Raw genomic sequence first — 16880 nt, forward strand, 5'->3', positions numbered from 1 at the left:
CTTCTTTTTATGGCTAGGTTGAAACAAAAGCGTTTGCGCGACGTCTGTAAACAGGGGGTTTCCAGGGTAAAACGGACAAATTAAAAATAATTTGGGGGCTTAATGCGCCACGAATCTGCTATTGCAGCATATAGACATATTCTATCAAACACAACAGTTCTTTTGGGCTTAAAATACTGCAGTTTATTTTAAAGAGGGTTGCAAAACCAGAAACTGCTTTTTCAGCTTTGTCTGTGTTTTCTACCAAATATGTGTGTGTTCGAGAAGATTGGTTGAATCTATATACTTTTTATAGAATGATGAGTACAATACCTAACCACACAAAGAGATATCCTCCAAACCCTTTTATCAGTATCTACCAAGGAGACGCTCTGTCACCCCTGCTGTTCTGCACAGGCCTAAACCCCCTCAGCCAGATCATCACCAAGAGTGGTTTCGGGTACCAGTTCCAAAGTGGAACAACCATCAGTCACCTCCTCTACATGGATGATATGAATGAATGAATGAATTTATTGTCATTGTCATCATCATCATAATCATTGACAGTTTCAGAGTGTGGAATTTGCCCAAAAAAAAGACGATGACAGAAAAAGGAAAGACGGGAAAAAGCAAATGCTTATCGATACCCGTCCCCCAACAGCCCGGGACGCACAGACAAGCATATTTGTGTTACAGTCCAGTTATTATCAGGTTTTTTTTTTTTTTGCTTTGTTTTGTTTTTTTGTTTTTTTTTACTCACATATCATTCAAAAGTCATTGCGTCAGTTGTAATCCAGAGATGATGAGATCATTTGCACGTCTTCCTTGGTCGAGATCATCAGCCAGAATTTCTAGCCTTTTGATGTGAGCCTCCTTCTCCTCAACCGCTTGCTTGAGCTTCTCGTTCTCAGCACGCATCAGCTGTAATTCTTTCATGACTTCCCGATTCTGGCTTTGAATCAGGTTAGTCAGAGAAGCCTCCAGGTTGGTCAGAGAGGCCAGAGAGGCCTCAATTTTCTGGATGGAGGATTTGACTTCATCCAGATCCTCAGGTTTCAGCGTTCTAGGAGCCATACTGGAGTCGTATTTTTCAGGCTGGTCCCGGCCCTGAGCGCTTATCGGTTAAGATAAGAGCGCGCTTACAGGAGCTCTGAAATGTGCGTCTGTACACTTCGAGCCGCTAGAGCAGAATGAGCTGTATGCCAAGAACGAGTGTGACATCGACTCGCTGATTCACCTCACGAGAGTATACAGCAATGACATCGGGATGTCATTCGGACTAGATAAGTGTGGGCGAATGGTATCCAGAAGAGGGAAGGTGATCTCAACTGACAGCCACAGCTGTACTCTTCCAGTAATCAGATACCCTGCTGGCATCGTATCCTGGCCACTGGAAGAGATGCAGGCTATGATAGCGATAGCAAAATCAGGAAAAAAGAACACGAAAAGCTGGAGAAATATCAAGGGTTGAAGGAATAGTTGGAGAAAATGTGGGGAGAGAAGGCAACAGTGGTGCCAGTAGTGATTGGGACACTAGGGGCAGTAACTCCCAAGCTGGGTTCATGGCTCCAACAGATACCAGGAACAACATCCAACGTCTCGGCTCAGAAGAGCACAATCCTAGGGACAGCTAAGATCCTGCGCAGAACCCTCAAGCTCCCAGGCCTCTGGTAGAGGACCCGAGCCTAAGAGGAGAGACCATACCGCCCGGGTGGGCAAGACGACGATTCATATATACTGTACATATGTATAAATATATATATATACACACACACACACACACATATATATATACATATATATATATATATGTGTGTGTGTGTGTGTGTGTGTGTGTGTGTGTGTGTGTGTGTGTGTGTGTGTGTGTGTGTGTGTGTGTGTGTGTGTGTATATATATATATATATATATATATATATATATATATATATATATATATATATATATATATATATATATATATATATATATATATATATATATACAGTATACTGCTGGTCTACTGTATATAACCTGTTTTGACCATAATATGTGTAAAGGCCAAAAACGCTTATGACCATAACTTCTGTTTTCTGCTGAATGATATATAATATTATATATCAATATTACACATTTTGAAGAAAAACTTTGGGATTTTTTTTTTTTTTTGTCTTTTTGGGTTCAAAATGTTGATTATAATTGGTCAGTGGAGAAAAGTTTGGACATGAAGGTAATGGTATCCCGAAAAAAAAGGAACCCAATCAGGCCGTTGTGAAGCTTTTTTTTCCCATTGAAATATAAAGGCAAAATCAAAGGCATGCAAATTCTGACAAAATAGGCCCAGGTGTCACAGGGTTAAATGTAAAAAGAATCAATTTCAAAAAACTAGATTGTGTCAGGAGTTAAGCAAAAAGCTGACATGTCATTGATCTTCAACTACTGGGGCCATAACACCCCAGAGCATTGAAAGTTGGTATTTAGAGTAGACAGGTAGAGGGAAGGTAGGACAAGATAGGATTGGCCCATCTTGGTTTGGAGATAGTTTAGGGTCACTACGTAACATTATCAGACCATCATAGCAAATGATCCCAAAGGAGAGCAGCGTTCAGGAGGGGTAGAAAGTTTCAGGAAAACCTGCCACGTCACAGCTCACTACTGATTAACACAAGACTGGCCAAGCGACCGCAAAGTGCTGATTGCAAATTTAGCGTTTTATTGTTATAAGGAGAGAAAATCTATTCATAGCTTGGGTTGGACCATGGGACTTTATTATGTTTACTCAAAGTCTTTTGTAACGAGTCTGTGTTATTCTGAACAGAAATCCAATATTACAATGCAATCCAATAAATCTGAAACAACATAAACCCAAAACGCACAAGAATTTGCCTGGGAACCAAATACACCGCCACGAGCACGCATTGTTTTGGACATATTTAGTCCATGGGGAAGAAATTAAACTCTCTTTGAAAAGGGTTGGTTTAGTTGACCATTCGATTGTCATTGCCAGTTGTTTTTAATAAGCGCCTACAGTACATTCTTCTTTGCTGCTTTAAAACATCTATTGTTCTATTCTATTCTATTCTGTTCGTTTCTATTCTAGTCACACAACTCCAGTTCACACACCTCCTCACACAGGCTTAGCTAGGCAGATCCGTGAGAAGGCCCCGGGTGGAGTTAAGTGCCCAGTGGGGCTGTAATTTGGTGACTGCTGCCCCTAAAAAAAGGAAATGTTGGCAGCCTCTCTGATGCAGTCAAGCTTGGATGTGGTGGCAAGCTGCAGGGAGTTGAGCTGCATACAGAAAAACTAGAACAGCCATTGATATTATCCCAATTGAAAGTACTTGTGAGTGTTCCCAAAGTTATTACCATGAATAGCTAATGAGACCTGAGTTTGAGATGTATTCTGAGAGAGACAGGTGAACGGTGACACATATGGGAGTGTGCGAGCAAAGCCACAGACTGGCTAATAAGCGGGGAAAGTAAAGGGACAGGAAACAGACACGTTTCATTAAAAGTGTCTGACCAGTGACACCACACTGTTTGCTCTGTCTTTGCACAGTTAAGGTGACTCAATGGCATAAGTGGCTCATACGGTAGGCGTGAGGTCATGCGTACAAGACCGAATGGGGCCACCAGGAAAGTGAACACAACATTAGAGTCGTTATTTTATGTCGTGCATGATTTTAGGAAAATTGAATGGTGACCTCAAGATTACACAGTTGAATACGTGAGTACTTTGTTTTCCTTTTTCCAACAATTGCGCCTCCTAGTGGGGCTCTAAAGGTTCAAACGAGATGAGGCTATGGCAGCGATTTTAGAAGACACATACTGTAAGAGTCTAAAATGACCAAATGTTTACCGTGTACGATCATTTGGATAGGAGGTAAATGAATGACTAAATGTTTACCGTGTACAATCATTTGGATAGGAGGTAAATGAATGAAACAAGTTTTTCACTGCTACTAGTATTACTATTATTCACTATTAAACAACTCTTTAATAGAAGAATAATGTGCCTATTAATAATCAGTTGTTTTACGGATTTTAACATGCAGAGTTGTTCTTTAAACTCTGTTCCCCAGGATTTAAAGAAATGATAGGTTTAACATTAATACTTGGTATACAAATTACCAAATTGCAATGAAATTATTGTACTGTATTACAGTGAAATAACAAAAAAACAAAAAAAAACATGTTCCCCTACCTTTTCAATAGAAATCTGATATTAATTCCAATTCCAAGAGTAGGTGGAACAGTGTGGCCTCCCTCTGTGCTTCAGATTATCCTGCAGATTATTGGTTTGTTATATTCATCACATTCAGGGATTATTACAGTATTTCTCTATGGTCCTCTGACATCCGGCCTCTGCTCCTCTGCCACCGTGTGCCACTGTGAGCCAAACCAGGGCTTCCAGCCCATAAACTCAACAAGCCAGCCTCCTTTGTCCTCTTTTTTGGGGGGGTAGAGGAGGAGAGATGGATAGGAGGAGGAGAAGTGCAGTACCTCTTGGTTTTGATTTTTAAAAATGAAAAAAAAATCTGTGTCACAGATTCATAGTTAGGAATTTTGAAAGAAGACATTATTTAACATTGGGCATTATCACAGTGAATTATGACTCTCATTTTCCTTTTCGGTTTTTTTTTCTTTGCAGACAGAGAAACACAATGATTGAGCTCTACTGTCATGGCAGGTTCAACCACAATTTTAAACACAATAAAAACAACGGTTCTAATCTAGTTTCATTATGTGTTCACTTCTGTTTTTTTAGGTTACCTCCTAGTGTAGCCGTGTGATTGCCCATTGATTTCACCTGTTGTGACTGTTCCTAGTGTATCCTCCAATCCGCATCCTCCTGTGTCGCACACCTGTTCCTCGTTGTCTCGTTACCCACTGTCTGTATGTGTATACAGTATAAGCTCCCAGATTCTTTTCACTCCTTGTTGCGTCATTGTTGATGTCTATCCCAGTGTGGTCGATATCTACTTCTGAAGCCCTTGTGTTCCTGCATTCCCTGTTTGAGTAAGTTTTGATGCCTTTTACAGTATTTGATCCCCTGGCCTTTTGTTGAAAATGTGTGCTTTTGTTAATTATCATCAAACCAATTTGGAGTTCACTGCTACCCAGCCTTGCCTTGGATTTGTTTCCCTGCTTTTGGGTCCACTCCGCTCATCCGTCCTGTGTGGTTGCCATATTGATTTTCGTCATGCTATTAAAAGCCCTGCAAATATGTCACCACAAAAATAATAATGCTCATTTTTGACAGACAGTCAACATTAATGGTAATAATTCAGTGTACATAAATGAATTACATCATACTCTGCTTAAAATGGACTTATTCGTTTCTATATGCTGTACATACAGTTCTGTATACTCTATGTACTGTATAGACACACAACTTGTAGTTAGTGGTTGTTAAATGAAGCCATTATGTCTTCTGGCTGCTTTCTATTAGATTTTTGTTCTGGTTGGATGAATATTCTCACTCACTGGCTCTCTGGTTTCCTCTCTGGGTTGCCAGCATCCAGAATGAGGCAGTTTGGCAAGCTGAGCCATCTGGGAGCGTTTCCCACCTCACCATCAACCAGCCGCACAAACATTTTTCAGCTAGTTACACATTGGCTCTGAGAGGCACACTTCTGGGCTTTACGCTCATTATCTAGTTCAATCGTGACTTCCTGCACCCCCCCCACCCCCCCCCCACCCTTCCCAGTGGACGCTCCACACTGTTGCAGGACATCCTGGTGCTACCGTATGTTGGGGAATTGGCAGGAATAGAGTTTGTACCGAGACCTTTGCAGATACTGTTCTTGCTCTTTCAAATTCTTTGAGCTCTTATTGTGTGGATTCTGCCGCTTGCTGTGCTTCTCACTCTTATTTTTATCCCTTTCTGTCTTACTTATTGTGGCTTTGTTGATTATGGTGTTGGTGTGGAGCTTTAGGGCTTGGCATCTGAATTAAACTCTATTTTTTGCTCTCCCCCGGGTCTCCACGTATTAGTGCAACCACTTGTTTACCCTTGCGTTGATGATCATGTAAAGTCAAAACAAAAATGATTACTATAATTTCCCAGTCTGTTTATTAGTTGAAGGTGGTACTGCATCTATTGACAGGAGATGACACAAGAAAGAGACTACAGGTAAACATTTTAAGAAGTTGCATTACAATAATAGAGATTTTCCATTTTAACGATTCACTTTGAAGATGCACAATGTAGGTGCTTTGTGTGACCCTTTTCACATATTTGTTTTGTCATCTATTTCATATATCGTATTGTATTCCTTGGATGATGTGAATAAACTAAACTATCTTTTTTTTATGTTCAATTCCAAATAGCCCTTACATCTGTATATAAAGCTTAAGCATTCTAATCAAGAAAAAAACACATTGATTATAAGTGCTGTGGTGACTTTAGCGCAGGCAGCATGGGTTCAGTTCCCAAACAGCGTTTTAACATGGGTGATTTGGTACCCTGTCTCTATTGTGCCTTGTGACCAGAGGTGGATAGTAACATGTTACATGTACTCTGTTACATTTACTTGAGTAACCTTTGGGAAAAATGTACTTCTAAGAGTAGTTTTACTAAGCCATACTTTTTACTTGAGTAGATTTGTGAAGAAAAAACGCTGCTCTTACACCGATACTTTGGGCTACACAAGAATCGTTACATTTTTCCTCTTTATTCTAAATATTAGATTTTTTTTTTTTCTAGCGATGCTACTGCCAAGAGTAGCAGCAATAATCACCTGACTCTATTACACCAATCAGACACAAACTTGCCATTCTATAATCACGCAAGCCTGTTCAATCATGTGTCTTTAAAGCACCGTAACAAATGAAGTGTTTGACATAGAGCGCTGCCTTCAACATGAATCGAAATTGTGGATTTAGAACTCTGTTTTTATTTGGCACCAATTCACAATGGAAAACCGGAGATATGATCCTTTTAATTTCATAGTAATAATAAATATGAAGGAACCACAGTATTCACTACTCAAACCAGAAACTTTTTTGTCCACTAGAGGGCAGAGCATTCATGCTCTTTGGACGAATAATGCTTCATTACTGTTTATTTATTTGCCTGGCACGGCCAGACTGTTCTCCCTGTATTTTTCAAACACTGTGAGAATAGTTTGGGACCCAGACCATTAACGGCCTCTCGAGCAAGAACAAAATCAACCGTCCAATCAGATTCGTCTATTCGCGTGACGTGTTCTTAACGAGCAACGTCACTCTTCCGCGTCAGACGTCGTCTCCACAACAACACAGATGGCGAACAGGAGAGCCGAGAATATGTTCCAATCCACGGTAAAATCAGTTTTAAATTACCAAAAACACATCGACACAAGTCATTGACAACAGTCTGTCTCGCGCTAGCCATGTTGAATAAACTCCGCTCTCCTCGTATGTTTACTTCCGCGCGCAAGTCCCTCGTTGCATGTTGCATAAATCTATTAAAAAAGTCAAAGAATAGGAAAGCGGGGAAAAAAAATGATATTTGTGAAAAGCTTCAACTTTTTAGTGAATAGTTGCTTATAGTATTATTCATTGTTTTTTTGTTTTTTTCTCTCTCTGTTGTGCAATGTTTGGAATGTTTATACCCCTTGGAATATTTGTGTTTGTGTTCTTTTGTTTTTTGGTTTGTATTATTGATGATTTTCTGTCTGTTTTTGTGTTTGTATTGTTGTTTGTCCTGTCATGTTATTGTTGTTAATACATTTTTTTTTTAAAAGTCCCTCGTCATTTTACTAACGTCACATCCGCCCGTCGCTGATTGGTCCACTCTGCTGTCTGTTTGCTGTGGCTTGCTCCACCCTGGAAATTTCATCGTCCGCTGAATGGTGGCCAGACTCAATAGCTGGAACAGCGGTGTGTCTGGTGTACCAGGCTACTTTTTTTTTCTTTAATGATTTATTTCTTAAAGTGGCAATGTAATGGGTTATTGTACAGTATTATTATAACAGCAGTTCATATTGGTAAGTTTGTGCTGAGAGAAAAAAAATACCATTCTTTAAAGGGATCCTCTATTTTTAAGACAAGTAATTCTTAAAAGATAAATGTTAGTATGAGTTATAATAATTTGATATTAAAACCCCTCTTAATGTTTTTGCTTTAATAAAGTTTGTGAAATTATTTTAAGTCACAGGTGTCAAACTGATTCCAGAAAGGGCCAAGCGGGTGTTGGATTTTGTTCCAACCGATACCGTGCAGAGAGTTTAACCAATGAACTTCCTACTGAAACAAGCAGCACCTGACAAAGTTTAACTGATTACACATGTAAAAGATCCGATTGGTGAAAAGGTGTCCTCTTCAATGGTTGGAAAGCAAACGTGCACCCACTTGGCCCTTTCTGGAATCGATTTGACACCTGTGTTTTAAGTGATAGGTCGCCATTCTTGTTACGTCGCAGTGCGTGACGTCACCTGGCCCGTTGGCGAAATTCCAGTGTGTCACTCGTTAGCTTTCCCAACATGTCGTCGGTTCTACCCTTCCTATTTGAACCAGATCTGAAAAGTGAGGAGCAGGACAGCACTGTCGGTAGTTCACAAGACGAGCTTCAGGGAAAGATGCGTGCAGCAAATACCTGATATGACAAAAGTTGGGCAAAAGTCAGTGACATTTTCACTGGATACATTTTTTACTTGTATTTGAGTACATTTTATGGATGACTACTTTTACTCTTGAGTGATATTATTTTGAAGTAATGCTGTTCTTACTTTAGTAACATTTTTGGCTACTCTACCCACCTCTGCTTGTGACTACCTTAGAACTCCAGACTCACCGCTATTCCAGCTATAAAGTCTGGCGACTGTTCGGCGGATCATATTCCCAAGGCAGAGCAAGCCACAGCAAACAGACAGTGGAGTGGACCAATCAGCGACGGATGGACGTTACGTTGGTAAAGCGACAAGAAACTCTAGCACGTAAACATAGGAGGAGAGTGGAGAATGGAGAAGTTTATTCAACATGGTTAGCGCGAGACAGACTGTTGGTTTTAGCGACTCAATGTGTTTTTGGTCATTTAAAACTGATTTACCACAGATAGAAACATATTCTCGGCTCTCCCGTTCGCCATCTGTGCTGTTGAGGAGACAACTTCCGACCACAAAAGTGACGTTGCTCATTAGAACACGTCACGCAAATAAACGAATCTGATTGCACGGACGATTTTGTTCGGGATTGAGAGGCCAATAAGGAGCTGGGTCCCAGATTCTATAGCTAGAACAGCAGTGAGTCTGGAGTTCCAGGCAAGCTTGTGACCAGCTCAGAGTGTAGTCAATCTTTCATTTGTAAATTGCTTTTCTACTTTTGAGGTAGCCTACTCAACAGAAATTACAGTATGATCGTATGCATTGATCATTCCAAAATTCCCATATTACTGAAAAAAATGAATCATTGGATGAACACAAATACATTTTGGGCAATATTTCCATCCATTAAATTAATGTTGCCCCAACTGTAACAAAACGCCTCCTTGTAACACAATATAATTGAGTTGCCCAAACGGATCTACAGTACAAATATATGTATCTGAAAATATGTTACACAACACCCCAACTCATGTGTTTGGCTGTAAAATGAGGGAGACTTCCGATTGGCTGCAAATGGGCTCCATTTAAAAAGATGCGTGTGTGTTTCTTGGCTGCATGAAATGAGTCTCAAAAAGATCAACAGTCAGGAGAGCAGACTTCAAATTGAAAACCCGCTATAAATACACGTAAGACAATTCACACACACACATTCGGTGAATATGTGTGTATTTCGTGTCAGATGTGTTTGTGAATCCCAAAATGTGTGTGTGTGTTTTGTGTCAGATGTGTGTGCGCACCGAAGGGTTGTGTGTATGTTTCGTGTCAGATGTGTTTATAAATCCCTTAATGTGTGTCATGAGACTGTTCTAGCTCCATACAGGTAAGTGTTGATTCCCATTTAATATCTCTTTAGATTCTGAAGACAGCTGTAACATAGTAAGATATGCGTCCGAAGGCAGAATTTTGCAGCTGCTTTTCTCGTTTTGAGCATATGAACACATGAATAGAAAGTGCAGAAAAGCATCATGTTGTGCTCTAGCTAACTTATTACACTCGGGTTTTCAATGAGATATTATCCATCTATTGGATAGGATGTGGGTTTAACAGCGCTGTCACACACATCATGATGAATGGCATTGGAGAGGCAAACCTGTCAGATTTGAAAATACCCAAATGTGCCAAGCTGCGAACAGGGAGGTCGGCGGATTTAACATCATAGCAAAATCACAGGGGAGACGGGAATGAGTGCTTATCCACTTAGGTCTTTTTGTGAAGCTGCTTGCCTCTTCTTGAAAGCACTGTGACTGCAGCATAGATGAGAATGTACTGTTACTTAGACAGTAATATGCTGTTGGCAAAATGACTGTACAATTATGGAGGATAGAAGCTGCACCACATGCACTAGGCTGAAAACTAGAAATCTAACATGTGATTACTTGTCCCTGCAGAAAGCGTATAAATGTGAACGGTACAAAAGCTGCTCTGTAGCACATTTACAGTGGCTTTATTTGTAGTTTATTCCGCTCTCCCTGTTTACTTAGGCATTTGCATGAGAGCAACACTAATTTATAGGCATGAATTGTTACCATTTAGAGAAACCTTTTACAAACCATCCTTTTATATGCCTAATTCTATTTCGGAATGATCCATTTCACTGGGGTATCGAATGTACCCTATGTGGGCCTATCAGGGGATCATTTACTGCTCTTTTCTATAAGTATAACTATTATATCACCTGATAGTGATTGTGAAGGCTACAAGATGCCATATGAAACCTTTGCACTGTGAAAAATATAATTGCATGAAAAAATATGTGAGCTTTTAACAGGGGTGTTCGGGATTGCCGTTCTTGTAAAAGATTCGGGCCTGTATTGGGTCGGAACGGTGTTTTGATCCCAAAAACACCATGTTTGAAAAAAATTTTTTTTAAAACTGCCATGCTGCCACACACGCATCTCCAAGAAAGCAATCTACTAAGATTTACATACACAAGTGTTAACAACGAGCTTAATAAAGTGCTTGTGTTGTGTAATCCGTCCCCACCATTCATTTCACGGAGGTCTGCTCATCATCCAGTGTATTGAGTCTGACGCGTTGAGGTGCACATGCATGCAAGCAAACCACCCTTGACTCAGTTGTCCTTTCAATTGGCTGACAGACCAACATGTGATCAGATGGATAGTTAGCTTTGATTGGTTCAAATGCACTTGTTTTTTTTTTTTTTTTTTGGAACAACAAATAGAGGGAGGAAAAACAAGCTTGTTGAATTAATGCGATATAAAAGGACAATGCGACGGAAGATTTATCAGATCTTTAAGAAAAAGGAAAGTTTTGCTGAGGTTTATTTTATCTTATTTGCTCTGACTGGGAGGTTCAGAAAATTTTCCATGTAAATATGCACTTTGAACTTATTTTTGTTCAATTATGTTACATATAGCTTTATTATTTCAAAAAATATAAGTCAATGTTTACATTACCTTCAATGTCAATGTAGGTTGTATGTTCTTAAAAAATTAAAATTTAGGTTTTTCATTTAGATTTGAGGAAATGAGGAAAAAATAAAAAATAGATGGAGTTGTAGATGGAATTTTGCAAATCAGTGAAAAAATACAATTTTCGAATGAAAATCAGTTTCTCATTTATGCCTTGTTTCAGTGTAAAGGCTGAGTTATGCTTCTGTGGCAGAGCTACGCCGTCAAGGCAGACCCGATTTTCGACCCTCTGCCGTACCGTGACGTGTACCTCCACAGAATCTTGACTAGGCATCACATCAACACGTGGTGACGTGACGCAAATGGACTGTGATTGGTCCACTCAGACTGTTGTTTTCGGTTCAGCGCGAAATCGCCGCCATTTACAAACATTTTTGCGCTACACTCAAAAATGGACCAAGCCGACGAGAGATTAATCCAAGAGGTCCACAAGTGCGACCACCTGTACAATGTTTCGTCAAGGCATTATAAAGATTGCCAAATGGCAAGCAATTCGTGGAAGATTGCTAAAAAAAGATTGCTATAAATACGGGGCTGTAGGTCAGGGAATGTTTAAAAAAATGGAAGAACCTCCGAGACTAGTATGTGTGTGTTCGGGAGCGAATGGCCACACGAAGTGGTGACCCAGCCGGTCAAAAACTGCCAGCTTTTTATCACTTTATGTCGTATTTTTGGTTGGTGCACGTTATCATTTATTTTGTACATATGTTTTTTGTAAGTCTGGCTTATTTACTTTTTGCACTTCAAGTATATGAAGAATAAAGCACAAGATTGGTGTCAAAAGAGTTGTTTTTATGTTTAATTTTCAACAACAGACAGTTCACACACTTGATACATCATCACTGATTGAGAGTGCCTTAGTGCTTTTATGATAACGTGTTTACCATCAAGGCTTCAAACAAAGTTTGGGAAGTTCCATAGCCACCAGAAATCTGCTATGGCTTCCCAATGGCTGGTTGTAGGACGCGGCAAAAATTGGACAAAACGCTGGACAACGCAGCTTGCCGTCTTCCACCCAATGCTAGAATTCGTAATGTGACTGCCAGTCTCTGTGCGGCATCAACAGTCGGACAGACCACCTCCGCAACAGTCTTCTGCGCCACCTGAGTCTCAACATTTGTATGATCAACATTTGTTGTTCAGTGTTGATGAGCTGAAGATCCACATTCAAGCGTTTCATCTCCGTTGCCATTGTTGTCTAACCAAAAGAAAACACAAGGAATTCGACAAGAGTCCCCCAAAACCGCACAAACAAAACACAACAACCCTCTAGTGTCTTGGCAGTGAATTACAGAGCAACGCGGAGCCTTGCCGCAGAACTATCGAATGCTCATTGACGCCGTAGGGTCTAAATCATCGCAATGCCGTCGCCGCAATGCAGAAACATAACTCAGGCTTAATGCAGTAGCCCAATGCATGTGTAAAAAAATGTTGTGTTTCATTGTATGTTATATGTATACTGTGCAAAAAGCAGTTTTTGCATTTCGGTGGTTTTAGGAAGTGCTGGATTTTGTGGGACAGCTTGATGGCAAAGTAAATGGGAAGCTGCTCTTGTGCTGGGACAGAAAGCAGCCACTAACAGGGTTGCTGGATTGGAAAGACAATCTCCAGCGAAATCACCCTGTAATACCTACCCAGTTCAATAAAAACAGCCCAAATTGCAACCTCCCGTTCATGATAAGATGTTTGCCTTATACAACTCTGTGTATATTTTCATAATATAGGCTGGCACTTTGTGGTGGAATCATTGCTGTTTCACTGATACGCATCATGGGAGATGTAGTTCTAAGAAAAGGTTAAAATAATGGTATCATTTTCGTTTCAGCAAACACATCCAACCATTTTCAACACCACAGATCCTTGTCTGGGTCATGGGGTGCAGAGCCTATCCCAGCTGACTTAAGGAGAAAAAAATACTATGCCCTAAACTGGTCGCTAGTCAGTGGTGGGGCACACACATGAACAGATACCCATTGCCACACACAATCACACGTTGCCTGAGCAGAGGTCAGGTGAATGTACCACTACAGTTTTGTGACTTCAATAAGACAAGGCAAGGCAAGGCAAATTTATTTGTATAGCACAATTATACACAAGGTAATTCAAAGGTCTTAATAATAAAAACACAATAATTAATAGTTAATTGTATATTTATTCATTATTTAACATTAGAAAAAATATGTCTGTCAATATAAATTCCTATTTAAGAACAACTTTGGAATCGGCTATTGTAAATATTTTCAAAGTGCATTCTGGGAGCAGTATTTCTATTAAGATTGGTGTCAAAGTAGAAGCAAATCCATCTGTCATGGGGAAACACAACCAGAATATGCAACAAATCAAAAAGTGCATCTGTTATTTGTCATTTGGGTGGAATTATTTTGTTGAAGTTGACTGTACCTACTAATGAGAAAAACCATGCAGTTCACAGCTCACGCGTTATCATGCGCTAAAATACCAGTTCAGTAGTCTCAATACTTCATGGTTAGGGTTGGGCATCGTTTGAATTTGAATGGTTCCTGTTCCGATTCCACATCTCGATTCCAGTTCCAAATAATTCTCGATTACTTACTATTATAACTTTTAATTGGCAGGGTAAAAAAAGAATTGCATAGTTATCTTAACTTCTTAACTCCTCGATTATTTTTTAAATTATATGAACTTTCAATAAACTATGACTTTCTCACAGGGCTATTTTTAACTTCTATACAGTATAAATATCTCTTTGAACTTGAATATGATGACGTTTCTTTCAACTGGAGTGCACTTTCACAAAAAATGGAGTGTTTTTTTTTTTTTTTTTTTCAAAAGCTCAAGGAGAAAACATTTACACATACTTTTCCCTATGTTTTAGAGTCTTATGCTGCAGGCATTTTTTACATGTTATTGAGCTCCCACTAATGGGCTAACCTGGTGCAGAATATCAAACAAACAAACAAAACAAAAAAACAGCCTTCTGCCATCATCACGACATGGAAGGACAACATGTTCATGAAGGCAGATGTGGAACCAAGCTCGTGCCACCACAAAGACCAGGTGTTTTTGTAAGCGCAGATGACGAGAAATTAGGCTTTTAATCTGCCGGTTAGCCACGCCTACCATTATAGGGCTCTAGCGTCCCCAACAGGTGGATGACGTCAGCGGAGTAACGATTTCATCTGATTTAGTATGCAGCCCATTGAGGGGGAATTATTCACAACGAAGAAAACGCGACGAAGAGAGCCGCAAAATGCCATTGTTTCAGTCTCTCTACTCCAATATTTTTACAGGATATTCTTTTTATATAAGTATTTTTCTCCCATAGCTAATAAATGGCTTGAGAAGGACCAGTCAGCCCGTTGAGGGGTAATGATTCAGAAAAAGGAAAACGCGACAAAGACAGCCACAAAATGTTATTGTTTCAGTCTCTCTACTCCAATATTTTTACAGGATATTCTTTTTATCAAAGTATTTTCCCCAATAGCTAAATAAATGGCATGGTCATGACAAATAACAGTTTTGTGCTAAATGGAATATGAAATCATAAAAATGCATTTTTTCAGGATGACATGGCAAAATTAATCCTTAATGGTCAAAAGCGTCGACTTCACCTTTACTGTCGCACATCCCGAACGATATTTTATGCCTCCTAAATCTGCCTTATGTCATTTCCCTTCCCCAGCTTCGGAGAATGTAAACAAACCAAGAGGCGTGACAGCTAGCCGACATGCTAACCCAAACCAAGTGATGTTTCAAAGTCTTCGAAGCTGAAAATCACACATATCTAAGCCGGATCATTTCACATGACGACTGGGTTGTCGATTGTCTTCGCCGATCGGCAACCCACCCGGCGGAGAGCAATTTACAGCTCGTTCCCCTGCTACTATGGACAGGAGAGCTCGCCGGGGAAGCAGCTGGACAATGACTGCCGAACAAACCGGCCGACGTCGGAGAAGCGTATAGTTGCCAAATGGTCAACACGAATATGGCAAAATAATGCTTTACTACACGGCGAAGACGTTAACAGCGAGAGTCATACGAAAGCAGCTGCAGTTGTTGTGCAGCTAACATGTGCAGCTAAGGAGAGCTTTTTACATGCCCATCCATGATCAAACGTAAGTAGTCCTTTATTTAAAGAAAGGTTGTAGTGTTTACTTTGTAATCACTGTATTCGCGGCTATTTTTAACACAAAGTTGCAATTTCTGATGGGTCGGAAAATTTGACGAAACACCTGGCGCATGACGAGGGCAATAAGCCGAGTATAGTGTTCTCCCGGCGGGGTGAAGTGAAGTCGTCGGCCGATTGGACAAGGAGCATGTCAGCCAAAAAATGCAAGCCACCTTCATATTAAAATGATCCCAGTATTTGACAAAATACAAAACACTGTGTATACTCACTTCCTTGTAAGTCCCATGGTCCCACAGTAGTAGGGCTTGTTTTGGCCAATATTCACCAGTGAATGGGAACCTTTTGAAACCCCAAAAAGGCGCACACGCCTCTCCCTCATACAGCAAGATTTTTCTGCAGCCGTTTGGCTGACGTGATGTGAAAAATAAAAGTATTAATCCGCAAAATCAGCTGAATCCTTAGTACTTCGCATACAACAGTACGGCTGTATAGTGAAGAGGACTCGTTCCTTCGTACACTTCACATCGCCCTCTTCCTCAGTGCAACACCAAAGCCGGAAGTCTGTCATTTTCGTAGCGCGGGATTTAAAAAATTGAATAAATTTATCGATCACTTCTTCACACATCCAAGTGGTCCATTTCATTCAAGAGCATAAAATACCGCGTTTATTATGAAATAAACATGCTTTTCCGTGTCACAGACACTTTAAGCAAGCAACGTAGCTCAACTTCAAGTTGTACACATACAAGTTTAACCATTAATACGTTTCTTCTGAAACCGCCAAATTTTGTGAAATGTAGCCCTAATTTAATCAACTCACCAAGTGAATTTCTTTCCACAAAGCAATAAATCTAGGTGACGTTGCCTGGTCCTATCTCTAGCCTAAAAAAAAAATCCTGGCAAGTGATCAGACTTAAAGTTTCTTGCTATAACTCACAGATTCAGCAAATGTTTTCAGGCAATGCACATGTTTTCAGGACCTAGTATTTCATGTACATTTAGAAACAAATCCACAAAAAGACTGGAGTGTCCATTTAATAATGAGTTAAGGAACACAGACCCGATCTACTTAAGTAGTTGGTGGGGCAATACAGCACATTTGGAGTGGGACAAAAGATCATAAAAGGAGGGATTAAATCAAGTATGTTCTTTACAAATATAAAATAAAACATGTTTTCATTGTCATAACATTCCATTTGGTTAAAAAAAAAAATCCAATAAAGTAAAATTAACCAACCATAGTAAAATGGAATTCTATTTCTACACTGTAAATTGTTTTTTCCTGTACAATGAAC

The 16880-nt window shown here is 39.9% G+C and overlaps 1 protein-coding gene across 1 annotated transcript in view; it reads right to left on the reverse strand.

The window, feature by feature from the left end:
* The window catches only part of bgnb (biglycan b), a 33254-nt gene extending 28920 nt beyond the window's left edge, over positions 1-4334 (reverse strand). The window contains exon 1 of the mRNA XM_057828328.1: positions 4161-4334. The gene's annotated coding sequence lies outside the window, so the exon portion shown is untranslated. The remainder of the gene's footprint in view (positions 1-4160) is intronic.
* Positions 4335-16880: the final 12546 nt, after the last annotated feature.

The sequence above is a fragment of the Corythoichthys intestinalis genome, chromosome 2, assembly GCF_030265065.1.
Source record: "Corythoichthys intestinalis isolate RoL2023-P3 chromosome 2, ASM3026506v1, whole genome shotgun sequence".
Taxonomy (NCBI): Eukaryota; Metazoa; Chordata; class Actinopteri; order Syngnathiformes; family Syngnathidae; genus Corythoichthys; species Corythoichthys intestinalis.